We start from the raw sequence: 9,531 nt of genomic DNA, 5'->3' as shown, positions 1-9,531 counted from the left end.
TTTGAATATGTTCTGCACTGCAAGTCACAGGTGGAGGTATTTTTTAACCTTAAATAAGGATACCTTTAATAAAATCCTTCTTGCTCCCAGTTTATCCAGATAAAACCAGATTAAAAGGGACAGGCTCAAATGGGAGCTAGATGGAAACCCTGAGATAAACTTTTGGCAATCTCTCTTAAAAAACTGCCTGGGGCTTTTGAAGCTATATTTAGTCTTCTGAATTCAAGTCCACATCATAAATACAGTAACTAAGAGGAGCCTGATGTACCTGATATGCAGGCTGCTGAGTGTCTTTGAGGGGTATAATTCACACATCAACACCAGTTATTCTTATTTTTCTGTGTCATTCCCTCTTCAGGGACAATTTTAAGTCATCTGTGGGTAGACAGTTCAGCCAACTACAAGTAACTTTTTCAATTTTTATAAAATAGATCCTATACAATGAAACAAATGAACATAAGGGCACCTTATTCTCCTTTTTTGGGGTATTTTTCTCTCTATTTGCATCCTCCCTTAGTCAAGAACAACCACTTTGAGCAGGAGACATTCAAATATAAATGAGGAAAGTGAGGAAGTCAGACAGTTGGCTTTTTTTTTTAACATTCTTTTTTGTGTGTTTTTTTTTTGCGTTACTCGGGCCTCTCACTGTTGTGGCCTCTCCCGTTGCGGAGCACAGGCTCCGGACGCGCAGGCTCGGCAGCCATGGCTCACGGGCCCAGCCGCTCTGCAGCATGTGGGATCTGCCCGGACCGGGGCACGAACCCGTGTCCCCTGCATCGGCAGGCGGAGTCTCAACCACTGCGCCACCAGGGAAGCCCCTTTTTTTTAAATTGAAGTACAGATGATGTACAATATTATATGTTACAGGTAAACAATATAGTGGTTCACAATTTTTAAAGGTTATCCTCCATTTATAGTTATTATAAAATATTGGCTATATTCCCTGTGTTGTACAATAACAGATAATTGGCTCTTTATTGACAAATGGTGCCTATAACAAACAAGCATGGAACCTCTGTGGAATATAGCACTGAGCTTGTGTTGCCCACATGTCCAGGGGGCTTAGCTAGGTGTCTGCTGATCTTGGCTGGGCTCCATCACAAATCAGGGGTGAAAGCCAATATGGCCACAGTAAACCAAAGGGGAGAGCAACCTGAAGGTAGAGATGTTGGGTTGAGCCAGGATCATGCAGATGATGATAAAGAATTTGAACTTGATATATGTGTGATGGGAAGCTTTTGGAGGCTTTTGAAAAAAGAAGTGCCATGATGTGATTATTATTTCAAAAAGATCACTCTTATTGTTACAGGATGAACTGTAGTAAAGCAAGAATGGAAATGGCCAGCTAAAGGACCTTTATGATATCCAGGCAATAAATTTTGGTGGCTTGACAGACTCAGATATAGAGAACAAACTAGTGGTTACCAGTGGGGAGGGGAGGGAAGGGCTATATAGGGGTGGGGGAGGGGGTACAAAATATTGGGTGTAAGATGGGCTCAAGGATGTATTGTACAACCCAGGGAATATAGCCAGTATTTTGTAATAATTTGTAAATGGAAAGTAACCTTTAAACGTTGTATAAAATTTTTTTAAAAATTTGGTGGCTTGAACTAGGGTAGTAAAGGCAGAGGTGACAAAAATAGTCTGAATTTTTAAAAGCTTCTGAAGAGACATTTGACAGGTCTCAGAGGTAAGCTGGAGGTGAGGGAGAGGGATAAGCAAAGTCTAGAAGAAGATTCTGCAGGCTGGACTCACCAGTCAGCCCCACAGCAACATAGATTGGGTTCCCTTCTTAGCCCCTCTGACAGTTGTCCAGAGAGGTGACATTGTCCCTCTCCTCCACTCTGACAGGGGGCATCAGCAGATTAGACATAAACCAGAGTGTCCCTCACCCCTGATTGCCAGTGGGAACACTGAATCCACACCCAGCAGGCTCACGGTCAGCAGTCTTAGGATTAAACCCTGTCTCTACAGTCTCTGCAAAACTACTTCACTTCTTGAGTCTCAACTTCCTCTTTACAATGGAAGTAATGACTGACAGCAGCAAGTGCTGGCAAAGATGTGGAGCAACAGGAACTCTCATCCATTGCTGGTGGGCACGCAAAATGGTGCAGACAGTTTGGAAGACAATCTGGCAGTTTCATAAAAAACTAACATACTCTTACCATACAATCTAGCAATCACACTCCTTGGTGTTTACCCAAAGGAGTTGAAAATGTAAGTCCACATAAAAACCTGCACATGGATGTTTATAGCAGCTTTACTCATAATTGCCAAAACTTGGAAGCAACCAAAATGTCCTTCAGTCAATAAATGGATAAATAAATTCCAGACAATGGAATATTATTCAGCATTAAAAAGAAATGAGCTATCAAGCCATGAAGTCATGGAGGAAACTTAAATACAAATTACTAAGTGAAAGGAGCCAATCTGAAAAAGCTACATACTGTATGAGTATGTAGACAAAACTACAGAGAAAGTAAAAAGATCAGCAGTTGCCAGGATTGGGGTAGAAGCAGAGCACAGAGGACTTTCACGGCAATGAAAATATTCTGCATGGTATTATAATGATGGATGGATGTCTTTATAAACTTGTCCAGGACCATAGAATGTATAACACCAAGAGTGAAGCCTTAAGTAAATCATGGACTTTGAGTAATTATGATGTGTTGATGTAGGTTCATCCTTGGTTAAAAAAAGAAAAATGTACCATTCTGGTGAGTGATGTTAATAATGCGGGAGGCCATGCATGTGCTGGGGTAGGGAGTATATGGAAAACATCTATACCTCCTTTGATATTTTATTGTAAACCTAAAAATGCCTAAAAAATAAGAAAATTAAATGGGGGTAATAATGTCCACTTTGTAGTGTTCTTGAGCACTAAGTGGGAAGACTGTGTGGACAAGCACCTACCATGGTGTGACCCTCTCCCCATTGGAGCATCAACTTTACATGAAGCAAAGGCAGCATCCTCCATGAAGCATTAGTTCTCTGGGTTGTGAATAAGTACTTTCTGGAAAAAATGTTTCTATCACTCAAATACAATTAGGAAACACCAAATTAAAAGGTCTCTTTGCAGTAGGAGTTTCCCAAGCCTGCAATGGGCTCAGATGTACTGTGACTCTCCACGAGGGAGGAGAGACTGCAAAATTTCTGAATGTTTCTAAAGCATTTTTCATCACAGGACCTTATTTTCTTGAGTATCTCCTGCAAAGACTTGGACGTTTCACACCTAGGGGAGGAGCGGGGTAAAAGCAGAGTAGTCCAAGGACCCCCTAGTAAATACTCAGGAGAAAAAAACCATTAACCCACTCACCTTCTCTGCAGGGAAGTGGGTGTGATGAGGTCCAGTCTCAGACTTCAAGCTGCTGGGAAGGGTGGTTCGGAGGAGTGGACTCTGAGGCCAATTCCAAGAGATCAAATACCAGGGAAGGTTCTGGAGCCATACGGAACTGGGAGGTGAATGCAAGCAAGGAACCTGAGGTCAGAGTCAGAGATAAGAGTTGGAAAACCCCATCTCTATGGGCTCCAAAGCTGGGGGCAACAAAAGAAAAGAGGGAATATGGAGCCAGGGATGAGCACAGGTCGACAGAGAGGGAGCGATGTTCAGTCTTGGCTCAAGGTAAACCTTGTGACTATGGAATTGTGACCCTGTGTCCCTCCCCTGATCTCTGGCTTAGCATGTTCTATTTGAGCTGGGGCAGGGCCTCTCAGAGGCAAGGGCTGCTTAGATGATTGGGATGTTTGCATGGATTTGCCAACGGGACAGAAATGGGTCACTTTGCACCAAGGTGGGGTACCTCTGCTGGAGCAGCTAACATGGAGAGGCCCCTTGGAGAAGGTTGCAGGCAGGGAGGGACTCCAAGCAGGAGTCTGCAGAGAAGAGCCAGGGATGGGCCGCATGGTGAATGGCTTGTTTCTCAGTGTTGCACAGGCTTAGCTTGAGCCCACAGTGATTTCTCTCACTCTAGGTCGGAAGTCCACGGAGGACCCTGTGCAGGGTCCTGTGTATCTCCAAGGACATCCAGAAGTTGGAAGCACCTGAAAGACACAACCACGTTCCTCATTCCTCTCTTGCCCTCCTCCTTCTGGTCAAACTTCCATTCTTCTATTTTGAGCACATTCTTGGCCAATCTAGGAATAGGCAAGAGTCCATTTTTAAAAACACTGTGAGCCAGGAATTTGCCCTTTCACTCAGCTGTTTCTTTGGCAAAGTTCCTCAACACATTTGTTATCTACCCACTCACCAGCATCCTGGACCAATTTACTTTCTGACTGCAGTGTGGCTGTCTCAGAAGAATGTGTGTCACTGCAACAGCTGATTTCCACTCATTCAAGTACCCATAACTGGGTTTAGCTGACATTTATTGAGGACTTTCTGATTGTTAGGCATTGAACCAAGATCTTACAAGCTTTACTTCATTTAATTCCCACAACAACCTTAAATAAAAAGGGGATTTTTTTCCCCTCAGTTTCACTGATGAAAAAATTGAGAAGTTAGGGCTTCCCTGGTGGCGCAGTGGTTGAGAGTCCGCCTGCCGATGCAGGGGACACGGGATCGTGCCCCGGTCCGGGAAGATCCCACATGCCGCGGAGCAGCTGGGCCTGTGAGCCATGGCCGCTGAGCCTGCGCGTCCGGAGCCTGTGCTCCGCAACGGGAGAGGCCACAACAGTGAGAGGCCCGCGTACCGCAAAAAAAATAAAAATAAAAATAAATTTAAAAAAATTGAGAAGTTAGGCAAAACACAAGGTCCCACAGAGAATAAGTGGCAGAGCTGGGATTCAAACCCAGCTCCAGCTTCAATATTAAATATGTTAACTATGACATCGAATAAGGAATTCTAGTCTAAACATGGCATTGAATAAGGAATTCTGGTCTAACTTCAGCACTAAACAAAAAATCTGGAGATGTGGGTTCCAGCTCCAACTCTGCAATTCGCTATCCAATAGGAAAGTCACTTGCTGAAAATAAATTTATTTTAAACTTATTCAAAAGCTTTTCAATTATAATAAAGACATGGGGTACGGGAAAGTGTTATGGGTGAGAGAGCTAGACTGCAACTTAACTGGAGTGATCAACAAAGATCTCTCTGAGGAGGTGACATGTAGGTAGTAAGTTCCAAACATGCAACATTTCAGAAGAAAGCAAGAGCTTATCACATGTTGGAGGTGCAGGTACATGGGGCGTACTGTGATCACTGAGGTAGAGAGACTGGGACAAGACCTCGTTCCACTCCAAGGAGTTTGGACATTATCTTACTGGCACCAGGGGACCACGGCAGGATTTAGAGTAACAAAGGGAAAAGTATCTTAGCTGTGCTTTGCTCAGTCCCAAAGAAATCACTGGCACAGGACCTGAGTTAGAAAATTCCTCTCAAATTCTTCATTGGAAAGACTAAAACAATCAATGTCTCTTTCCCTGAAAAAGGGCAAACATTGTGAACTATATCTGATGTTTTTCAACAGAACAAAAATGTGACCATGATTATATTCCTGGTCAAGGCTGTGAAGACAGACTTTTACAGAAATAACCACAAAAGCCACAAGAAATGAGATATATGTAACAAGCCTTACAGTATCTGGTTTCAGAAAGACATAGATCAATTAAAGAGCATAAGAATCCCACGCACCCACAGCACACTCTGTGGACACGTGGAGGAAGGGGTCCTGAGAGATGCTGGGAAAAGGAGAAGCTTCTTTAAGAGAGAAGAATAGAGTGTCCTGAGCTTGAACACCTCTCCAAGTAAACTGTGCAACCCTGGTCACCTCCTTGCTACAAGGGTCCTGAAAGCCAGAGCACAGGTATCAGGAGCTGTCAGGTCTATTCCTTAAGTTCAAGGCAGAACATCCTCAAATTGTGAAATGTGCAGTTTATCCAGCATCTGCGTTGAGCACTTACGAGTGAGAAGACGCGGGTGAGCCATGGCAATCCATCAAGCCTTCCTAAGACGGACAAAATTCACAATCACAGACCCGTGGCCCTCACTAGCTATCACTTAATTGGTGGTAAAACACCCTCACATGAATTACTTAATAGTTACAGAACTACCCCTCTATCCTAGGACCAATAGATCTAAATCTATCCATTTAGACTGGTCCTAATCTCTTGAACTATTGCAAAACTATTGCAAAGATCATCCTTGTTCAAGTAGATGCTCCATATTTTGGATTATTCCTTAAGTAAGATCTGGAATAGGCAAATTTATGGTGGAAAGGGACAGACAGCAAAAATGTTAGGCTTTGTGGGGCATACAGTCTTCCTCCTCCTCTTTTTCCTCTTTCCTCTTTTAATATTTCTTTAAAACTGCACATCCATCCTTACCTAGCTGGTCATACAAAAAGAGTCCTTGCGTTGGATTTGGCCCATGGACCAGTTTGCCAACCCCTGCATTACATTCTCAAAATTCCTGGGTTAAAAGATATGATCAGGGCTTCCCTGGTGGCACAGTGGTTGAGAGTCCGCCTGCCGATGCAGGGGACGCAGGTTCGTGCCCTGATCCAGGAAGATCCCACATGCCGCGGAGCGGCTGGGCCCGTGAGCCATGGCCGCTGAGCCTGCGCGTCCGGAGCCTGTGCTCCGCAACGGGAGAGGCCACAACAGTGAGAGGCCCACGTACCGCAAAAAAAAAAAGATATGATCATTAAAATGTTATTTACATGCACTAACATTGCTTCCTCAGCAACGTATGCTGTTCACCTGTGGCATCCAACATTGGGTGTCATGTTTAGTTTTCATTCTTTTTTTGCTAAATATCATTTGAATTTTCATTAAAGAAATTTTGCCAGAAATTCTTATCATTTCAATTTTACTAAAACTTTTTTAAGAGTTTGGAAATGGAGCCCATGGCCCCAGAAAAATAAAATGCCTCCTTATACCTTTCTTTTAACTGTACCGTGGGGAGGCAGCCTAACCATATCGTAGAAGGTACCGTTTCACATCAGGCCCTCAGCACACTGAGGATACTATGCTCCAAGGCTAGCCTGTGGCCTTTCCAAGCTATGTAAAAATTAGCTTTTCATTTGGGAATTATCCTGAATATGTCAAAGGAAGAGACTATTTTAAACCTAGAGTTTGCCTATGATTAAAGCTCGTCTTGTGTCAAATTTGTCCTCTTGGCCTCAGGGGTGATATTAGTCTCACACTTGCTTTGTCCAGTGAAACAAGAAATTCGTCCTGGCCCCCATCACAGCTGCAGACAGGAGCCCAGGAAGGACCCCACGGGGAGAAGGGGAGAAGGAAGACCACCATGTTTGCCTTAAAGGAATCCTCTTCTTTGAATTCAACATGTAAGAACTGGTATTCAAGTGCAATTTCTGTAGTCTCTAATTTCTGTAAACTCACAGGATGCCCTGTTTTTCTTCCATGAAGCTATTTTAGGCAAAACAAACCATCTCCCCAACATCAGAGTTGGGATAGCTCTTCTGCCGCTTATCAGATTGATCTCAGATGGCCTGGACTGGCAGTAGCTTGAAGCAGCATCTCAGTTCCCTGACCAGAGATTGAAGCCAGGCCACAGCAGTGAGAGCACTGAATCCTAACCACTAGACCATGAGGGCCAGTGGCTAGTGACAAGGTCCTGGCTTGTCTGCTTTGATGGAAAGTAGTGAAGCAAGTAAGGTGCTTCATAGGAGGAAAAAGAGTATAGTACTTGTGGATAGACACACGGGTGGGTTCAGAGAGAGAGTCACACCTCCACAGTAGTTTGAATCACTTATACGGAGCATTTCTTCCGGGTTTCCTCTGGCCAATTATCTTGCTTTGCCTGGCTCTGAGTCCGCATTTGGTTTATCTCAAGGTCCTCCCCGTGTGCGTGTGCATCTCTTAGCCAAGATGGATTCCAGCCCAGAGAGAGGCCTGTGGGAAGGTTGACACCACCTATTGTGGGGTGGTTCCCCCTCCCTTTCTGGCCCCCCCGAGGAACCTTTCTGCACAAGTGTAGTCAGAAAGTTCTCCTTGACCTCAAGAATGAGAAATATGTGGTCTGTTTATCTCTTATCTGGGCAGGACTCAGCTCCTCCTTCCCCCCACCCCACCACTGTCTTTATCTTGGAGTGTCTGTCTACAGAGGACAGACTTCACTGCTCAGCCCGGGGCCTATCTATCTCCTGCCTCAAGATGATCCAGAAGAGAAACCAACACCAGCATTGACTAAGCACTTTCGAAGTCACACAACTGGTGTGTGCCTGAATCCTGAAGTTCCAGGTCCAAAACCCACCTTACTAATCAATTCAGAGATTCTAGGTACTAATTTCAAGAGTTTATAAAACGCAATACGTAAAGAGATTCCCCTGGTCTTAGAAGCTGAGAAAGACCCACCTGTCCCCTTGCTCCCATGCAGGTCTGCCTTTCCTGATCCTCAGAAGGACCAGTCCCAGCAAGGCTGATGGACAACCTTCCCCGGGCAGAGTTAGAACCCCAAATCTGCAAAATTGTCAGTTCTACATATTACCTTTTGTTCACCTCATCTTTTTCCCTTGGGAACATGGAGGTGCATCCAACGTCAGAAGAAATAGAGCTAAGAGTCTTTCCCCAGCCAGTTCAACTCTGGCTCTAACTATGTAATCCCGGTAAAGAGGAGAGAGCCAAACTCCTCACAGGACCCACTACACTCTGCCCCCAAAACACCTTCCCTGGCTTTCCCCTTATTGGTCTCCACAATTATTTGTTTTCAATACCATACTTCTAAGTGATAGCATCTGACTAAGGTTGTTGTCGGGGGTCCGCAAGACCAACCTCAGGCTCAATAATTCGCTAGGACTCACAAGTCTCAGAAGCTATGAGGCACAGTTACAGTTTATGGCAATAAAATGATAGAAAATAGAATCAGCAAAAGGAAAAGGGATGTGGGGCAAAGTCCAAGAGAAACCAGGCACAAGCTTCCATGTGTCCCCTCTTGGTGGTGTTGAAACAGGAGGGAAAGGGGCAAGGCACAACTTTTAAAAGAATGACATGGCCCAAGAACACGACATAAACTGATTAGAACAAAACAGGTCCAAGATGGCAGACGAGTCGATTTCCACTAGACCTTGAACCTCAATATATGCTCACTGTAACACATCAAGAAGCTAAATGACACACCCACCCACTCCATGACAGTTCCAAGGTTGGCCATAAAGGTCAAAAAGTGGGCAGTGGGGCTTCCGGGAAGATGGCGGAAGAGTAAGATGCTGAGATCACCTTCCTCCCCACAGATACACCAGAAATACATCTACACGTGGAACGACTCCTACAGAACACCTACTGAACACTGGCAGAAGACCTCAGACCTCTCAAAAGGCAGAAATGTGTATGCTTCTGTGTGAGATTTTGTCTGTATAGCGTTGCTTCCACCATTTGTCCTAGGGTTCTATCCGTCTGTTTTTTTGTTTGTTTTTAATTTTTTTTCTTAATAATTTTTTTATTTTATTAACTTTATTATATTTTATCTTACTTTAATTTATTTTACTTTTTCTTTCTTTCTTTTCTTCCTTCCCTCCTTCCTTCCTTCCTTCCTTCCTCCCTCCCTCCCTCCCTCTCTCCTTTCTTTCTTT

This window comes from Neophocaena asiaeorientalis, unplaced genomic scaffold, assembly GCF_003031525.2.
Source record: "Neophocaena asiaeorientalis asiaeorientalis breed wild unplaced genomic scaffold, Neophocaena_asiaeorientalis_V1.1 scaffold86, whole genome shotgun sequence".
Classification (NCBI taxonomy): domain Eukaryota; kingdom Metazoa; phylum Chordata; class Mammalia; order Artiodactyla; family Phocoenidae; genus Neophocaena; species Neophocaena asiaeorientalis.
This window is presented reverse-complemented; position numbering follows the sequence as displayed.